The sequence below is a fragment of the Lynx rufus genome, unplaced genomic scaffold, assembly GCF_022079265.1.
Source record: "Lynx rufus isolate CCGP_SWC_20201006 ecotype Redwood Valley unplaced genomic scaffold, mLynRuf1.p SCAF_22, whole genome shotgun sequence".
Lineage (NCBI taxonomy): Eukaryota > Metazoa > Chordata > Mammalia > Carnivora > Felidae > Lynx > Lynx rufus.
In genome coordinates, this window is record NW_025814837.1 from 4822753 (window position 1) to 4840476 (window position 17724).

The window sequence follows — 17724 nt, forward strand, 5'->3', positions numbered from 1 at the left end:
AGAATGATCTGGGTGGAATTGCATTCCATTGATAAAACTGTGATGAAATGTTATTTGTTGGATGAATAAAGTTAGAAGTCAAGAGAAATTGCTTTGGCTCACATGATATTTTTTCAGCCGTCAGTCATTTCTTGGCATTTGATCACATCATTGTCTCTGCTCCCATCATATTGACTGCGTTGTCTGTTATTAATTGAAGCATGACTTTTCTTTCAAAACTACAACAAAGAGAACAAACTCTGGAAAATAGAAGAAGTTCCACTTTTACTTCTACTACCTCCCTGACTGTCTGAACCTCTTTGGTGAAACTCACCTTCCTTTCTGGTGTACTTGGAATATCACAAACAGTTGTGTTCTGCTTTTAAAGACATATGCTATCAGAGAAAACTGACTTGACTCTGTTCAGGATATCTTCAAATGGCCTCAGGAACATATGAATTTTATAGTAAAACACTATGAAGTAAGAATCATACATGGCACAGAAACAGAGAACTAAGAACACCTAGGGACGCCTGGGTGGCTCAGTCGGTTAAGCATCCGACCTCAGCTCAGGTCATGATCTCGCGGTCCGTGAGTTCGAGCCCTGCGTCGGGCTCTGTTCTGACTGCTCAGAGCCTGGAGCCTGTTTCAGATTCTGTGTCTCCCTCTCTCTCTGACCCTCCCCCATTCATGCTCTGTCTCTCTCTGTCTCAAAAATAAATAAACGTTAAAAAAAAAAAAGAACACCTAACAGCCTAGATACATCCCACAAGCATAATGTTGAGTGAAAAAAAGCCAGACACAAAATAAATATATACTGTGTGAGTCCATCTGCATAAAGTTCAAAATCAGACAAGACAAGTCACGGATGTTAAAAGTCAGGGTAATGGTCACCCTTTGGGGGGCAGTGACTAGCAGGTGGCAGGTGGGGTACTTCTCATAAAGTTCTATCTTTTGATCTGGATAGTAAGTACAGAAATATATTCACTTCTCTAAAAGTCCCATCATGCTATACACTTTTATGGAAGTCTTTTGCATGTATACTTTATAAAAATTTACCAATTTAAAATATTAATACTACAATTTTTTTTTCTTTTTTAGCCTTTCACCGGTTCGATGTGGCAGTGAGAGAAAATAAGACTACAGAGTGACCTCCAAGTTTCTTTTGGGCATTAGTGGGTGGGTGTGCACAAGGACACAGAGGACATAATAGAGGTTTTTGGGAGGAGGGATGGGGAGAAAAGGGGTTGGTTTAGAGAAGTTGAGTTTGAGGTGCCTGAAAGGATGCCCAGGCGAAACTCAGAAGGACAACCAAGAAAGAGCATATACTCAGGAACTGTCAGTACGGTGATGATAACTGGAGGCTGTGAGGAAATGGGATTGCTGGGGAAAAAGACAAAATCAAAAGAAGAGGGCTGAGGAAGGAACAGGAGGAGCCCATGTGATGGACTACAAAATTCCATCCCAGGGGCCTGGCAGGATGGACTTCCTGGGCCCTAGATCTTCATGGAACCAGACTTCACCCTGGGGATCATCTCACCCAGGGAGGTGGGGCTCATCCCAGGAAGGGCCAGTCCCTTCCCTAATTTACCATCTTGATCTTGACCTCAACTTTTCACATTCACCCAATTTCCTTGTACATATTTGATGAAAGAATGAATGCCTCGCATACAAATCCTAAGTTATAACAGCATTGATAGGTTTTTGTGATGTCAAACAAAAATGAAATAGAAACCACAGTTGAATGCAACTGGAGTGTGTGTGTGTGTGTGTGTGTGTGTGTGTGTGTGTGTGTGTTGGCAAAATGAAGAGAGAAATTTAAAGCATTTTAATAACTGGAGGGGAACAGGGTCCATAGGTACAGGAGTTTTATACTGAATTTGGGTAGAGTGATGGGGAGGTGAGGTGGAGACAGTCATTAACAATTGTCTCATTTATAATTCCCTGTCCCCCTTCTCCTAGTTCAGTAAAGACACCCATAAAATATTCTTGTTCATTCTATAGGCAGTCAATAATATCTGACAACAGGCAGGTCAGCAAAAATGACAATCGTATCCACAACATGGAAATTACCAAAGAAAACCATTGTTTTGAAATTAATGCTTCTTAGAATCAATAATACATTGGAAAATTGATATTGACTACAATGTGTTTGTGGTGACTTTCAACAGGGTTGCAGGGTCCATTGGCTCCCTTTTTACCACAGACATTAAATTAGTAAGTCACTGTACACATCAGTTATCCCATTGTCTGACCCATTCTTATAAAAGAATGCCTGAACCTAATAAGAGCTCAGGGAATATTAACAATTATTTGTAAATTTGCAGGTGGCACACTAGTGTTTTATCATTTGTTGGTAAAAAATTGCCATGAATTAACACTAACAATATTAAGGATTTTATATTAATTTATATTAAGGATTAATATATATTAATTTATATTAAGGATTAATATTAAGGGTCAGCTCCATGCCGCAGACCCTAAGGAAACTCATAAATATGTCAACCCCTCACCCCCTCATGATTGGAACCTAACCTAACAAAGCAAGGTTTAGGCCACATCTATGACAACTGCTTTGTTTTCCAGATGAGGAAACTGAGTCCCTGAGAATAAAGAACTAAATCTAGAACTCAATTTTCCTGAATCCTGGCTTAGTGAACTTTAAACGATAGTGTCCGATCTCTTCTGTGCCAGGAATTTGCATAATTGCAGCAGAGGAAACCCAAGAAATATTTAAAGTAGTGAAAACCATTGTGTTCATGGTTTGTGGTTTATGCTGTACTGGAGATGGTGTTCACAGAGGACAGGAATGTCAGAGGCAGTGTGTCAAAATGGACAGTATGGTAGCCTAAGAGTCACGGATTCCAATCCCAGCTCTGCCATCTTCTAGCAGGATGACCTGAAATAAGTTGCCTAACCTCCACAAGTTTCTCTAAAAAGGAGACAGGGGCACCTGGGTGGCTCAGTTGGTTGAGCATCTGACTTTGGCTCAGGTCATGATATTCCGGATCATGAGTTCGAACCCCACGCTGGGCTCGAGCCCCATGCTGGGCTCTGTGCAGTCAGCCTGTCAGCACAGAGCCCGCTTCAGATCCACTCTCTTCTCTACCCCTCCCATGCTTGTGCTCTAACAAAAATAAATATTTAAAAAAACTTTTTTAAATAAATAAATAAGTAAATAAATAAGTAAATAAATAAATAAATAAGAGACCAAATACCTTCCTTAGATGTAGCTCTCGGGAATAAAACAATAACGAACAAAGCACAAGCCTCATTAGACATATGCTAGCTCCCTCCCTTTTTTGTCTCCCTCCTGGAGCAGCCAATCAGATGTTCATAGAGAATATAGACTAGAGAAGAACCCCAAGCAATTTGGATGCTTTCTTTTATTCCCTGAGTTGGCAGGTGGAGAGTTGCCATCCCTTGTACATGGCAACTGTGAATCCCAGCCGTCAAGATCATCACTTGCCTGACCCTACTTGCCTGGATTTGGGGTGTCTCAGTCACAACCAAGGCTCATTCTCTGAAGCACAGCCCAGGAGAATAGAAAATCAGCCTTCCCACTTACTGAATGCAGTGCCACTGGCTGTCAATACACAGACAAACCACACAAAACCAAGGCCTCAAAGAGGTTTTCATCTCTACCTCTTCTTCTAAGAAATAGGCAACTTCTCCTAGGAATCTTTGAGAAAACCTGCATTTCTTTCATTTGTCCAGCAAACTGTCCCCTGAAAAATAAATGAACTAAGATGAAGTTCACTGACCTTGCCAAGGTGCTCTTGGGGCTCTCTGGGTCCCTGGATGACTGTGTGTTGACCTTGACTAACTCATCCACGTAGGGTCTACATGCAGACAGTCTTCACCACCAGGTCCCCCTCGGAAGGCTCCCTCCTCCTGAGTGCAGACTGCATGAAAGCAGAGATATGGCAGATGTGACTCTTCCTGTTCCAGAACTGCTGATACAGAGACCAGAGGAGGCCAACACACACATAGAGGCACACAGTGACACACCCAGAGACTTCCTACCCCAAACAACCCACCCCCACCCCACTCACACACAGGAAAACAGACAAGCACACAAATTATCACACACACACACACACACACACACACACAAAAGAACATCCACACTCAGTGTGTACTCGAATGCACACCTTTGCAGAAAGCCTGCTGTGTGACATGCCTTGTACACCCACACCTGCCCAGGTACACTGTGCACCCCTCCCCTTGATCACCTGCAGCTCCTGTGGCAGTGCAGCACACACCACAAGCCAGACAGAATGGAACTTGAATTCCTGTTTTAATTTCTTCCACTCAAGAGCCACAGACCTTGGGAAGGTCATCCAACCTCCTAAGTCTCCATTTCCTCATCTGCAAAATGGTGGCAACAATGGTTTCCACCTCATAAGGCTGCCATGAGGTTCCAAGGGGGTAGTATAAAATACTCAGCACACTGCCTATCAAATACCCCATGTTCCATAAATGAGGGAGGTAGGCTTTAGGCCCACAATCTCCTCTTCACAGAATTCAAAAAACTATTTGGAAACCAAAAGATTTTTCACAGCCTGACCTGACTGACATGAGGTTTTTAGGATGCTTATTCACCTCACTTGATAATATTCACATGTTTTGCAGCAGAACTCTTAGTGTGTTTGGCTAGGATACTGCCTCAGTTGCTGCTGAGACAACTGAGTTTCCTCAGTAAACAACATTTATCACTTTATTTTTCTGAAATCTGGAAAAAAAAACCTTAAGTTTTTAAACAAATGGTCCCAAGGATTTGGACAAGGAATTGTAGACCAGTATAACTATTAATAACTGCAGTTTCTATAACAGAAAATAAGAACATATGGGTAATAATAACTATTACAATATGATTAGATTATAATGAAATAACAGCTCTTGTTATTACCATCACATCCATATGCCCTGCCTCATTAGTGCATTTGTCTAAGTGTGAGCCATGGTGGTGGGTTCACACATTGCCCTTCTTCCTCTCCCCCTCAGAGATTGACTTTGTCCTTGCACTTTCCCCATGTCAGGAGGGACTGAAGCTTCTCCTAACCTGTCAGTGGAATGAGTGCCTGGGTCATTGAAGCCACCCTGATCTTGTTCCTGGAAAAAGTCTTCTGGGCTATTGTAACACACGCTCACCTCTCTTTTGTGCGCACACACACACACACACACACGCATATATCAGGATGCTGATGGCCACAGTCCTGGGTTCCCTATAAGGTAATGTAGCAGAGTTGATGGGGAGGGAGGAGGAAGCATCTCTTCCCAGAGGCACTGTGAACACCTGGACAGCAGCAGTCTCTGATCTCACTTCCTTGAAACCCCCACACCAGTCTGAGGACTAGCGCCATCAAAAATGACTAGCAGATACTGGTGCAACTGACAAATACTTGGATTTTCTTCCCTCTTGAAACTATGACACAGTCAATAAATGGGTGGCTCTCTTTAAGTCCCTGTCACCTGAGACCCTGACCAGACCTACAGTTTTCTGCATTGGTGGCTCTAAGGCCTTAGTCCTCAACCTTGGAAGCTCATTACAATCACCAACATTTTTTTTTTAATTCCAGCAGACCACACCCCAGTCCAATTAATTCAGAATCTCTGGGGATGAGACCCAGTATTTTTTAAGCTCCCCAGATATTTCCAAAGTGAAGCCAACACAGAGAACTACTGTTTTCCAGGTGTCTGAAAGGAAGACCACACCTGCATGTGTTACTAAGTCCCACCAAGAATCTTTCCCCAGGGTGACCCAAGTGGCCAGGGACCTCGGTTCAATTACTGAGAGAGGAGAATCCTCTCCCAGAGAAGACTGTGCAGGTTGCCCTGGAGTAGGAATCTAGAGGGGAAGCAGCACTGGGTTCCTTAGAGGACTGAGCCATGGAGAATCCTGGAGCAAGAGCTCTGGGTGAGTTCACAGTCAGCTCGAGGTCTATGGAAGGAAAGGTCACTAGACAAGATACAGGGTGCCCAGTAAATGTGAATTGCAGTTAAAGAATGAACATTTTGTAGTATAAGTATGCCCCAAATAGTATATTAAAAATTATTATGTATCTGAAATTCAAATTTAACCGGACATCCTATATTTTTATTTCCTAAGTATGGCAATGCTGGAGTGAGGGGACAGGTATTCCTGACTGACCCTTACTTGTGTCATGAAAGTTTGTTTATGTGAAGAAATGAAAAAGCAGTATGTTTTTTTCAGATGACATCCATCCCATTTGTCAGATAAGCACGAGTTGCAGTTTTCTTTAAAAAAAAAAAAAAAAGCAAAAGCAAGCTTATCCACACATCTTTTTCTTTTTCTTCCAGAGACTGGTCCCTCACATCATGCTGGCCCTTTTCCTCTTTGTCATAGGTGCTTCCAACCTGTAATGGAGGGTATGCAGAGATACCCTCCCTTTCTGCAGGCATTGCATGAAGACAGAACTGAGTCAACTGGCAGAAACACCCTCAGCTACCTACGGTCTATTGGTCATCCCCCAGCAAATCCCAGAAGGGTCCCAGGCTCAGGGCTCTTGCCTGCCCTAAGCCCAGGAAGCTTTACTCAGAGAAACAAGAGCAGAGGGAACTGGGCTGCGTAGAGATGGTGCTAACTGGAGCAAAAGATTTTGCTGACTGGAAATAGTAGCTCTAGGCAAGCTCAGACCCAAGGAACTCTGTGAAACTCCAAGCCTGACTCTAGCCTGGCTCCCCCAGGGAAGACAAGACTAAACCCCCATTAAGGCAAGGCAGAAAAAGCTTTGATAATAACAATGAATCAACTAATGGCAAATAGAAGGAAGTAATGTTCATATATTTCTCCCGTCTCTCTGTGAATTTTAGTCTTTATAAGAAGAGGACAATTTGCTCCAGAGCCTCAAGACCTGCTGATCAGTCTGATTCATGCTTCACGACTGAAGAGACTCTAAAAACACCATCAAGGATGGCCTTGGCCAGGAGCTGTCACCTAACTGTCCCCAGCCTGCTGGAGCAGTAGGGACCCCAGGTTCGGTACTCTGGCAGATCCCTGAGGGATTAGCTTCCCTAAGATCCAGCTTCTGCAGAACACTGTCTTTCTAGTCTCAGGAGCCTTCTCTGAACCCCACAGCATGCTGGTGCCCCTCTCTAACACAACCTAATCCCTTCCAGCCATCACCATCTGTGTGCATCAACCCTACCAGATGCATGACAGGGGTGTACAGGGCACATCCCACATCCTTTCCACCACACGGTTGCTAGTCTGGTGCTTTTTGCTCTGAAATAGGTGATGGATGAATGAGCAAGAAAATAAATGAGGAGTGACAGCCACCTTCCCTTTAAATATACATGTTTACTATCTCCTTCATCTTTCAATATGCTCATAAGGCCAGAAGGGGTGCAGTTATTAAGCTCATTTCATAAGCTACAAGACAAGATTTGGATCTGTTACTTCCCTAATGGGCTAAAACTTGTCTGTGGCAAAGGCAGCTCACTGCTCCCCATCCCGGAGTCCTGCCTGCCTCAGTGTTCCTGTCCCACACAGCACTGCCTCTTCACCAGTGCTGGGCACAAGTCTCCAAATGCTTGAGAACTTTCACCAAAAGCACAGAGACCGCATGTGGTCCACTTCTTCAACAGTAAATAAATTGGTAGTAATAGCCATATCAAAGTATTAGGGAAAGGATAGGAACTTCAGTGGGGGCTGTTTGGGTAAAATGCACAGACTGAATCCTTTCAAATAAAAAATACTGTCAGCTAAAATTCATTCTCAAAGCTAGAATGCTTTCTCAAGGAAATCCAAGCATTCCAAATCCAAATATCTATTTGGGGCACATTCATTTATTGAATCATTAACTAAAGATTCACTGAGTGCCCACTGTATGTCAGGCATGACTTTGGGAGCTGGGTTAGGGTGGAGGAGTGAGAAAGGCTTTCTGTCCTCACAGAGCCTATGTTCTAGTGGGGGGAGCTAGATAATACAAAATAAACCAAATAAACAGGCAGCACAGTGTCAGATTGTGATGAGTGCTTTGAAGAAAATAAAACAGGATAGCATGACAGAAGGCAACTGAGGAGCTGCTTTAAAGTGGGTGTCAGGGAAGCCCCTTTGGAGGAGGTGACATTTAACTGAAGACCTGCCTGACAGGAAGGAGGCTACCTCGTAAAGATGCAAGGAAGAGCATCCAGGCAGAGGCAACAGCCAGTGTCAAGGACCAGAGGTAGGCACAACCTTGGGATTTCTGAGAAACAAAAAAGGCCAGTGAGGGAGAGTGGGATGTACAAAAAGGAGAACTGGACAAGGACAAGGAGTTTGGGTCTTTGACTCAGTGTGACAGAAAGACATTGGAGGGCTCACGCAGAGGAGTGAGTGATTTTATCTGTGCTCTAGAACTGCCATTTGGCTTTGTGAAGACTTGTTTAAGTAAGAGGCAGAAGCAAGGAGACAAGCTAGAAGAAAGCTGTTGCACTATCCCTGTTGCAAAGACTGTGACCTGTCTCTGGCAGAGAGAGAAGTTCACAAGGATGTGGAATAAGATTGCAAACAAAGTCAGTGGGATTCGCCAATGAAAGATGGCCAGGAAATAGAGGAACATGATGATTGGGTTTTTGCTTTGCTTCATCAACTAGATTCATGGTGATGCCATGTACTGAGCCTGGGGAAAGAGAAGTCAAAGGAGGAAATCAAGAGTTTCATTCTTGAGTGGTTGAGGCCTGAGATTCCTATGAGATACCCAGACATAGATGAAGAGAAGATCGTTGGATATGTTGAGTCTCAAGATCATGGAAAAGGCCATACATTTGAATTCTGGAATCATCAACATAAGCTTAGTCATTAAGGTGAAATTTCCCAGAAAATGGAAAGCATAACTAAAGAAGAAAAGAGGGCCCAGGATGATACTCTCTACATTCCTGCATTAAGGTGGGTCCAAAGAGCCAACAAAGATGAGCAGGATGTGGGCACTAAAGCAAGTGGAAGCACAGAACAGCACAGAGAGCTGTGGGCTAAAGTAATCATGAAAGGCTTCCTGGAATAGGTGGCATCAAGTCAAGTCTTGGAGACAGTGTGGAACTTAGATCAGTGTAGAGCAATTAAGAGCATTCCAGGTGGCTGTAAGAGTATAAGTAAGGACCTGTAGTGGTGCTGGTGGAGACAATTGGTGGTGACAGCAGTGGCGGGAAGAGGGAGAGATGGGTGGTGCATGACTAGGATCACTACCCACGTGTTGTGGCCACCAGCCAGGGTTTGATGGTGTCTCCCATAGCTTGCCATCTCACCTGAGTTGTGGATACCTTAAACGTCCTGGGAGTCAGGCCTGAGCATCCAGGGCTGCTTCCTCCCTCTGCAACCACATCAGCAAAGGGCCACTGAGAGGATGGCCCAGGACTCAGGTCCCTTTGCCCACCGTGCAACCAGACCACCAGCTGTCCTGCATCAAACCCCTCCTTTAACTGCTGTATACTTTCTGGAGGGAGGTCATGGAGCAGCTTTAACCCAAGAACTCAAGAAATTATCTCCACTTTTAGTGCTATTCTCTTCAGGCAACTGAAGAAGTTTACCTTCAGGCACATATAAGTTTACCTTATAGGCCTCTCTCTGCCCCAAATTAAAGTGGTTTCTTAACTAAAGTCATCTCTCAGTCCCTCAGTAAGTGAAGATGCCTTGTCTTTCCAACTTTGCTCCTTATCTGCTTCCAGAGGTTCGCTCAATAAACTCAGTTTCTCCAGATTCTGCTTATTTTGTAGGAAATTTTCATTCTAACCAAAGAATCTGGATTCCAACCTGGGCAAATCACACCCCATCCTAAGTGTCCCCTAATACCCAGAAACTTGTGATATGCTTCACATCCTCAAGCCTAAAATCAAGAAAGCATTAGAGCTGGGCCTGAGATCTGGCTCCTCAGAAGAGGGACTCATTCCCAAATGGAAAGCCCACGGATGGAGCCAGGGAGGTGGCCACCTTGTTAAGAGAGAAAACCTCCTGGAAGAAGAGAGAGAATAAGAGAATGGGTTGGATGATTTGTGTATTGGCATCTTCAACCACACCCCAATGTAAAGGAAACCCCCACAAGTATGTGCACACACACACATGCAAATGTGTACAACTTACACACACCACACACCACACACACACACACACACACACACACACACACACACTCACAAATCACGAACCTGTGTTTACAAACCACCCAGGAGATTCTACTAGAGTCCCCTTAGGTATATCCCCTTTACAATGTTCATGTTTTCAAATACATATACACATAATTGTGCAGTATTCACTTCTAGCCTGGCCTTCCTTCAATAAGAGGACACTGACTTTCCTGCCAACTGCTATCTACAAGGTACCTGGTGCTGCCTAGGGCTCTCCCTGTACCTCTTGCCTCCTAATTTGACTGCAAGCTGATGGACTGACCCCATGTGTTCAAGACATCCTGCTCTCAGCCCTGCCTCTGTGTTCTGTCCCCTAGCTCTAGCTAGTCAGCTGTAACCATTTGCACATGTTAATGTCTTATTGGTGTCTGTTCTTGGGCCTTTTAAATATGCATGTGTGTCCTAAATACTGGCCTGTGGCAGAAACCACATCTTTCAAATTAGACCAGGAGATCTGGGGCTCCCCAAGGGTATGGACTGTTTGTCTTCCACAAGACTTGAGACACCTGGTGATGGTGTGCCTGTCAAACCACTTAAGCTGGAAGCTTCTTAGAGGCTGGGGTCCTCACCTCTATTTTGCCAGGGTGCTCTGTCTGGCCCCCAGTTCAGGGTTGCACACACAGAAGATGTTCTGTGGGAGGCATGAGAGTGTCTGAGGACCCTCGTTTCCTAACTATTGGTATGCCTGCCAGTCCTTTTTTCAGCCAGTGCACACAGAGGGACAGTTATCACAAGGACCCAGTCTTCGTTGTGTCAACCAGGTCTGGTGACACAGGCCTACTTGACCATTTGTCTACACGGGTCCAGTTTCCAAAACACCAGGAAGAACGCTTGGATGCTCCTAAACCCTGCCCACTTGCTGGCTGATGTCCATTTTCTTTTCCATCATTGGGTTGTTTTTTTTTTTTAATTTTTTTTTCAACGTTTTTATTTATTTTTGGGACAGAGAGAGACAGAGCATGAACGGGGGAGGGGCAGAGAGAGAGGGAGACACAGAATCGGAAACAGGCTCCAGGCTCTGAGCCATCAGCCCAGAGCCTGACGCGGGGCTCGAACTCGCGGACCGCGAGATCGTGACCTGGCTGAAGTCGGACGCTTAACCGACTGCGCCACCCAGGCGCCCCTCCATCATTGGGTTTAAAACATAGAAGGCAAATCTCCCTTGGATACTATTCCCTCCAAGAGGTGAGTGCCTGATTCTGGTGCCTCTTTGACGGAGGGGCTGGGCATTCTCAGGGCCCATCTTGGTGATGGTCCAGGGGAAATGACCTCCAGAGAAGGAAAACTGGGTAACAGGGGCACCTGGGTGGCACAGTAGGCTAAGCATCTGGCTCTTGATCTCCGCTCAGCTCGTGATCTCACAGTTTGTGAGTTCAAGCCCCACACTGGGCTCTGCAGTGATGGCGTGGAGTCTGGTTGGGATTCTATCTCTCCTTCTCTCTGCCCCTCACCTGCTTGTGCTCTCTCTAAATGAATAAATTTAAAAAAGAAAAAGAAAACTGGGTAATGGATGGGAGATTCAAACTGAATCCTCACATGTTCTACCTGCCCTGGTTCTGGCACTTTCCTCTTTGTTATCTCATCTACTCAAAACCTTCCCCACTACCACCTATCCAATGTGTAATAAAGAGTTATCTAGAAGAAGTAGGATTGTGGAAGCAAGCAAGAGCATCCTCTGCTTCAAGAAGGTGCTCAGCCTCTTCTACAGACTGCTCAGAAGGGTCAGGAAGTGTAGAGTCCTATAGCCAGAGCATCAGCATCTCCTGCTGAGGTGCTCTGACACTTTTTCATACTACTGTTCCAGTAGCTCAGACAGGTCTCTGGAGTTAGGTGTTGACCACTGGCACCTCTGGTAGATGGCAAGCAGCTTGAGTAGGAAGTAGGTCTTCTTCCTCTTTATATTCCAGTACTCAGCACAGAGAGCAACATGGTGAACACTCAGCTAGCATTAATGACAGAACTATGAACACAGAAAGGCCTTATCATAGGTCTCAGAGGAAGCAGACTCTGAGATGAGGAAGACTTACAGGCAGGAGATTGACTGGTATGTCCTTAGGACCCAAACCTATGAGCTAGGGGCAAAGAAGGATGGAGGGGAGAAAGGAGGTGAACTGCAATATCATCACTGCAGGGAGCTCTGGAGCTGATAGGCCCTTCAAATTTAGCCTATCTTTATACACTATCCTCCACCCATCTCTGCATGAGGGCTGGCCCATGGTATCAACACCCCCAGCAGCCAGAAAAAGGAATATGTCAGTGCCCAACAAGGGATCTATAATAACTACCACAGAAACCCTGGTGAAGAATTAGTATTTAGGAAATGGAAACAAATGTACTAGTGAAAGAGTCTAGGGACCCAAACCGGAAGCCCTGTGTGGTACTCCACATGTGTTTTCTGATCTTGGACAAGTCATTAAAATAGCTCCTCAGCTGGGGCGCCTGGGTGGCTCAGTCGGTTAAGCATCCCACTTCGCTCAGGTCATGATCTCACAGTCCGTGAGTTTGAGCCCCGCGTCGGGCTCTGTGCTAACAGCTCAGAGCCTGGAGCCTGCTTCACATTCTGTGTCTCCCTCTCTCTCTGCCCCTTTCCTGCTCATACTGTGTCTCTCTCTGTCTCAAAAATAAATAAACATTAAAAAAATAAAAAAAAATAGCTCCTCAGCTATTACTTTTTTTTATCTGTAACACCAGGTTATGGGTAACATCAGTGATTAGGACTAATGGCTACACATTAAAATTTCCTGATAAAGTTTTTAAAATTACCCAACTCTAGTCCCCACCTCATACCAACTCAGGATCTCAAAGTGTGTGGCAGCCAGGCATCAGTGTTTTTTAAAACTTCCTGGTGATTTTAATGGCCAGCTCAGTTGAAGAACCAATGGACAGTGCATGGTCCTTAGGGTCCCTTCTAGATTGATTTCTTATGTCTATATATTAGATTTCTAGTGTCTATGCTATGTAGCCAAAAACAAGCTCCCACCATGTATAGAAGGACCAAACTGAGTGGCAGTTGCAGAAGCCCCTCCAAATTCACCCCTTTTTATGGGCTGAGTTGTGTCCCCTCCAAAATTCATATTTTGAAGTCTAACTCCCAGTACATCAGAATGTGACTATATTTGGAGACAGGGCCTTTATAGAAACAATTAAGTTAAAATGAGGTCATTTAGGTGGATCCTAATCCAATAAGCTGGTGTCCTTATAAGAAGCTAAGATTAGGACATAGACAGAAGGAAGGCCATGAGGCATAAGAAGACAGCCAACTGTAAGCCAAGGAGAGAGATCTCAGAGAAACCAACGCTTCTGACATTTGCACCTCGAACTTCTAGCATCAAGAACTATGAGGAAATAAATCTTTGTTGTTTAGGCCCCCTCTCAACCCTAAACCCCTCTGCCTTCTCTCAATTTCTCTTTCCAGTTCGTTTCTCCATTTCCTCCAGAGACCAGAGTTCATAAACACTCTCAAAGGCTCCCTCTCCCTCCAGGCTTAAATACTGATATCACAGGACAGAACTTAGGAAACTTCCATCTCTGTGAAAAATTAGTGAAATCTACTGTGCAGAACTGTTCCCCGTCACAATCCTACCCTCTCTCTCCAGTCCATCAATGAAAACAGAGTTGATCAAAGTTCTTCCAAAATAGCCATCCCCTTGGGCTCATTCTTAGCAAAATCATGGAGGGAGATGGGACATTTATAAGGGAAGCTATTTTTTATGTGCCGTGGTGATGCATTCCAAGAGCTTGAGGAAAGTCAGCCTGCCCAAACAATCTGCACTACCAGCCTGTGGCCAGTGCCTGAAATTCAATCATCTAGGAATTTCTTCTTATATAAGTTAAGGCCTCTGTTATAATGTCAATGCCAAAGAGACAGGAAAACAAAGCCAGTATGTGCTATTTATACTTTAAGGTCAATTTGCTATGAAGTTGAGTCCTATGAGCTAGGTTGATTAATGGTTGTTGGAAGAGAATTAAGGCGTTGACCACTTACAAGAAAAAAAAACAGACTTGTAGAAGGCCTGCAGCCTACAAAGGCTGACTTCTCAAATGTAGTGGTCACCATTGGCTTTTTTATTTCACAAAAAGCCCCTCCAAAAAATAAACAGGGAGAGTTGCGCAGCCTGGCCTTGTACTAAACAACCTTGGACAGGAACTAAGTTTCTCCAATTACACTCAAAGGGAGGCCAATTGATTTATACAAATAAAAATCATATGTACAAAGTGTTTAAAAAGCAAAGGGAGAGAGAAGAGACTTCTGGTCAATCTTGCACTGTAAATAAATTCTGGTTTCTAACCAATACCCTCAATGACCTGGAAAGTCCTATGTGCACAGCAGTGTATTTCCTGGGGAGAATTTCCCCAAGAATGTACTCTCCTAACCCATTGGTTTGCATAAGCAGGAATGAAGTGTGAAAAGCAAAAATGTTCCAAACAGGAGATGCAATTATTTTAGGTCCTTTCCTACAGGAAAAGAAAACATCATCTTGCTATAATTTTCTCTTTACTTCCCTCCCTCATTCTCTCGTCCTCTTCTACCCACTGTTTAATGAGCCCCAGAATTTTTCTCCAGAGGACTTTTCCCCATCATATAACACAACCTTGGAAATAAACATCAGCTCCAATTGTATGGCCTGAAAAAACAGGATCGGCCTAAAGGAAACGTATTCACCATAAAGAAATCGAGCAAGTCATGCATTAGATAAGGCTGGATGGTTTCTGCTCTCTTCCATTCCCTTATTCAGGTAATTCCCATTTAAAAAAAGAAAAATTAAGACTGACTTTGGCCTTGCCCTAGTATTTGGCCAACACCAACCCTGGAGAGGGAGTCTTTCAGAGGCCCTTTGTAATATCCTGGGACTCGGTGTTGTTAGCTTTAGTTAGTGTGAACCAGCCCTTGAGCCAGGGAACTTTCTTACCCGATTCTTGTCACTGCCTCTTGCCTTGCTCCTGTGTGTGAATTCCTGCCTCCATCATCAACCAATATCCAGTCACTGTAGGGTGTGGTTTCACGCTGCTCTAGACCCCAGCTGCCACCCATGAGGACAGCCCTGCCATTGAAACCTCATGCTAGCTTGCTGAGTCTGCCTAAATCTGCTGACTGCTGGGTTCCTCAGTTTCGAGCTGCCCACCCTTAGGGCCCCATTGTGCAGACAGGCAGTAGAGGGAAGTTGTAAAGAGGGTGAAAACTCCAGTGAGGGAGCCTAAGATGGTGCCCTGGTACTATTTACCAGCTGGGTTACCTGAGAATGCCATTGCTTCACTCTGACTCAACTTCCTCATCTGTAAATGAAAAGCAATATTACCAGTCTCACCAGTTGGCTAAGGGGAGGAAAGGAATTAATACACATAGAGTACCGGACACACAGAAGCATTCTCTAATTGTTTCCTTGCTCACAGGCTATTCTCTGCCTTGCACTGTTTGCCCATGGGGACACTCCTTGCTGATCAGCCACGCCCACTGAGTAGTGAGTTTTCTGTCTGCTGAACTGATTCCCCCCTGCCTCTCCCCCATGCAACTGGACCAATCTAATTCCAGAGCCTACTCCCTTCCAAAGCCCAGCCACAGCCTCCTCTAAGATACTACCAATTAAACAGTACCGAACATAAACTTCTCATCCAAAAATCATTTTTTGAACATTTACTATGTGCCAAGCACCATACCAGATTTAGGGATACACAACAAAAAAATTATATTGTCTTTTCTTCTCAAGGAGCTTGGAGTCTAATATATTTATAGAATGTCTCTAAAATCACAATGGAAGTTTACTGCAAAAAGAATCCTTACTTCCCCCTGAAATGGGACCACTGCATACATTTAGATTCTCCCCAAAGTTAATGATACTGAACCAGGCCCTTGGGCTCTCCAAGCAACAGAAATTGACAAGAGGCCAAACGGAAGTTTCAGGCAAGGCTTTATTGGGGCTTATCCTCCATCACAAGGGAGACAGCACAAAGGAAAGAATCCTCAGGCTGACTCCCCAAGTAGAGGTCAGGGAGAGATTTAGAAAGGCTTAGGTGGGAGAAGGGTGACGTCTAAGCATGTAGAGGCAGAGATTTATTAGCACTTGCTCACTTAAAGGTCATGTTTCTTCATGCGTCACATGTCTAATTAATCTACTAAATCTCCCCCCCCCCCACCAGCATGATTTTCAGTACTACAATGAGGGAAAAAGTCGATGAAGGTTCAGCACTGGGGTCCATCTTGGCACACACTGGTTTGGTCTAGTCTTGGACAATTTTCTTGGTCGAATCCCTCCTTTCAATAAGCATACTGCCTCTGTTATTTCTGCAAGATATGCTACCCAAAGGCATAAGGTTTTAGCTATCCTGGAAGATACACTATTCCAGGGGCACAGAGTTCCTGCCATCAAGGAACACTGGTTTGGCAGTCAGGGTTGAGGGGACCTGTGTCCACTCCCTCCTCTCATTCAGATGTCCACAGTTTTCAATGTTGGATTCTCTGGGTCAACTGAGACAGGGAAAACTGGGTCACCTATCCATCATCCCATTTGAAGACTGACTTTCTCTGGGTTGTGAGGCAAATGGATCTGCAGGGAAGGGACCCTGAAGAAGAATCCTTTGGGAGTTCTCCAGGTCTTAGATCTAAAGTCCTTGTTGCAAACGAGAGATTGTGTTTATGGTTCCTATACTGGGAAACAGAATCATGTGATAAAATTGGAAAACTAGTGAAATTGGTAATACCTGCCTTTTCTCCGATTCATTCTATCACTATTATGGACAGAATGTGTACCCCTAAAATTCAAGTTGAAACCTAATCCCCAATGTGATGCTATTTGGGGCCAGAGGGGTTCTTTGAGAAGTGATTAAATCATGAGAGAGGAACCCTCTTGAATGGGATTAGTGCCCTTGTAAAAAAAGAGCCAGAGGGTTCTTTAGTCTCATACACCATGTGAATTCACAGCTAGAAGACAGCCGTCTGTGAACCAGGAAGTAGGTCCTCACCAGACACTGAATCTGTCAGTGCCTTGATCTTGGACTTTCTAGCCTCCATAATTGTGAGCAATAAATGTCTATTGTTATAAGATACCCAGCCTGTGGGATTGTGTTATGGTAGATCTAAGACAATCACTGTCTCCCTCAACCAATCCTTAGGAACCCAGAATGTTCACAGGTATTCATGATTATTTTTTATCTTTCCTATCAGGGAATTAAAAGTGTTGCCATGGACTTAATCACTCTGTGAATATGGGGGTTCTTCAGCCAGCACGAACTGAGGGTTACCAGGGGTAGCTGCCTGCCTTCAAAGGGCTCACAGGCCAGTGTGCTCACATTCCTCATACTCATAAATCAGTCCAAGACTCCCAAGGCAGAGTGTAGGGAGCTCCAGAAGTCTTCCAGAAAAAAACAAATAAGTATATTAGATTTGAAGAAGATCCCAAGATGATGATGTTTAATCCAAATGATATAATGTTTAAATCGAGTAAAAGAAGTGCCTCGGGCAGACTTTCAAGCAGCCACATAGAATGATGAGGAGTCTTGCTACCAGGTGACTGCGAACTCCAAGAATATTTAAGATAGCCCTGTGAGCAGCTATGTAAACTGCATGGAAAATCAGAACCTTAGATATTGGGTGTCCCTCATGAAGCTGGTTTCCCAAGCCTCAGA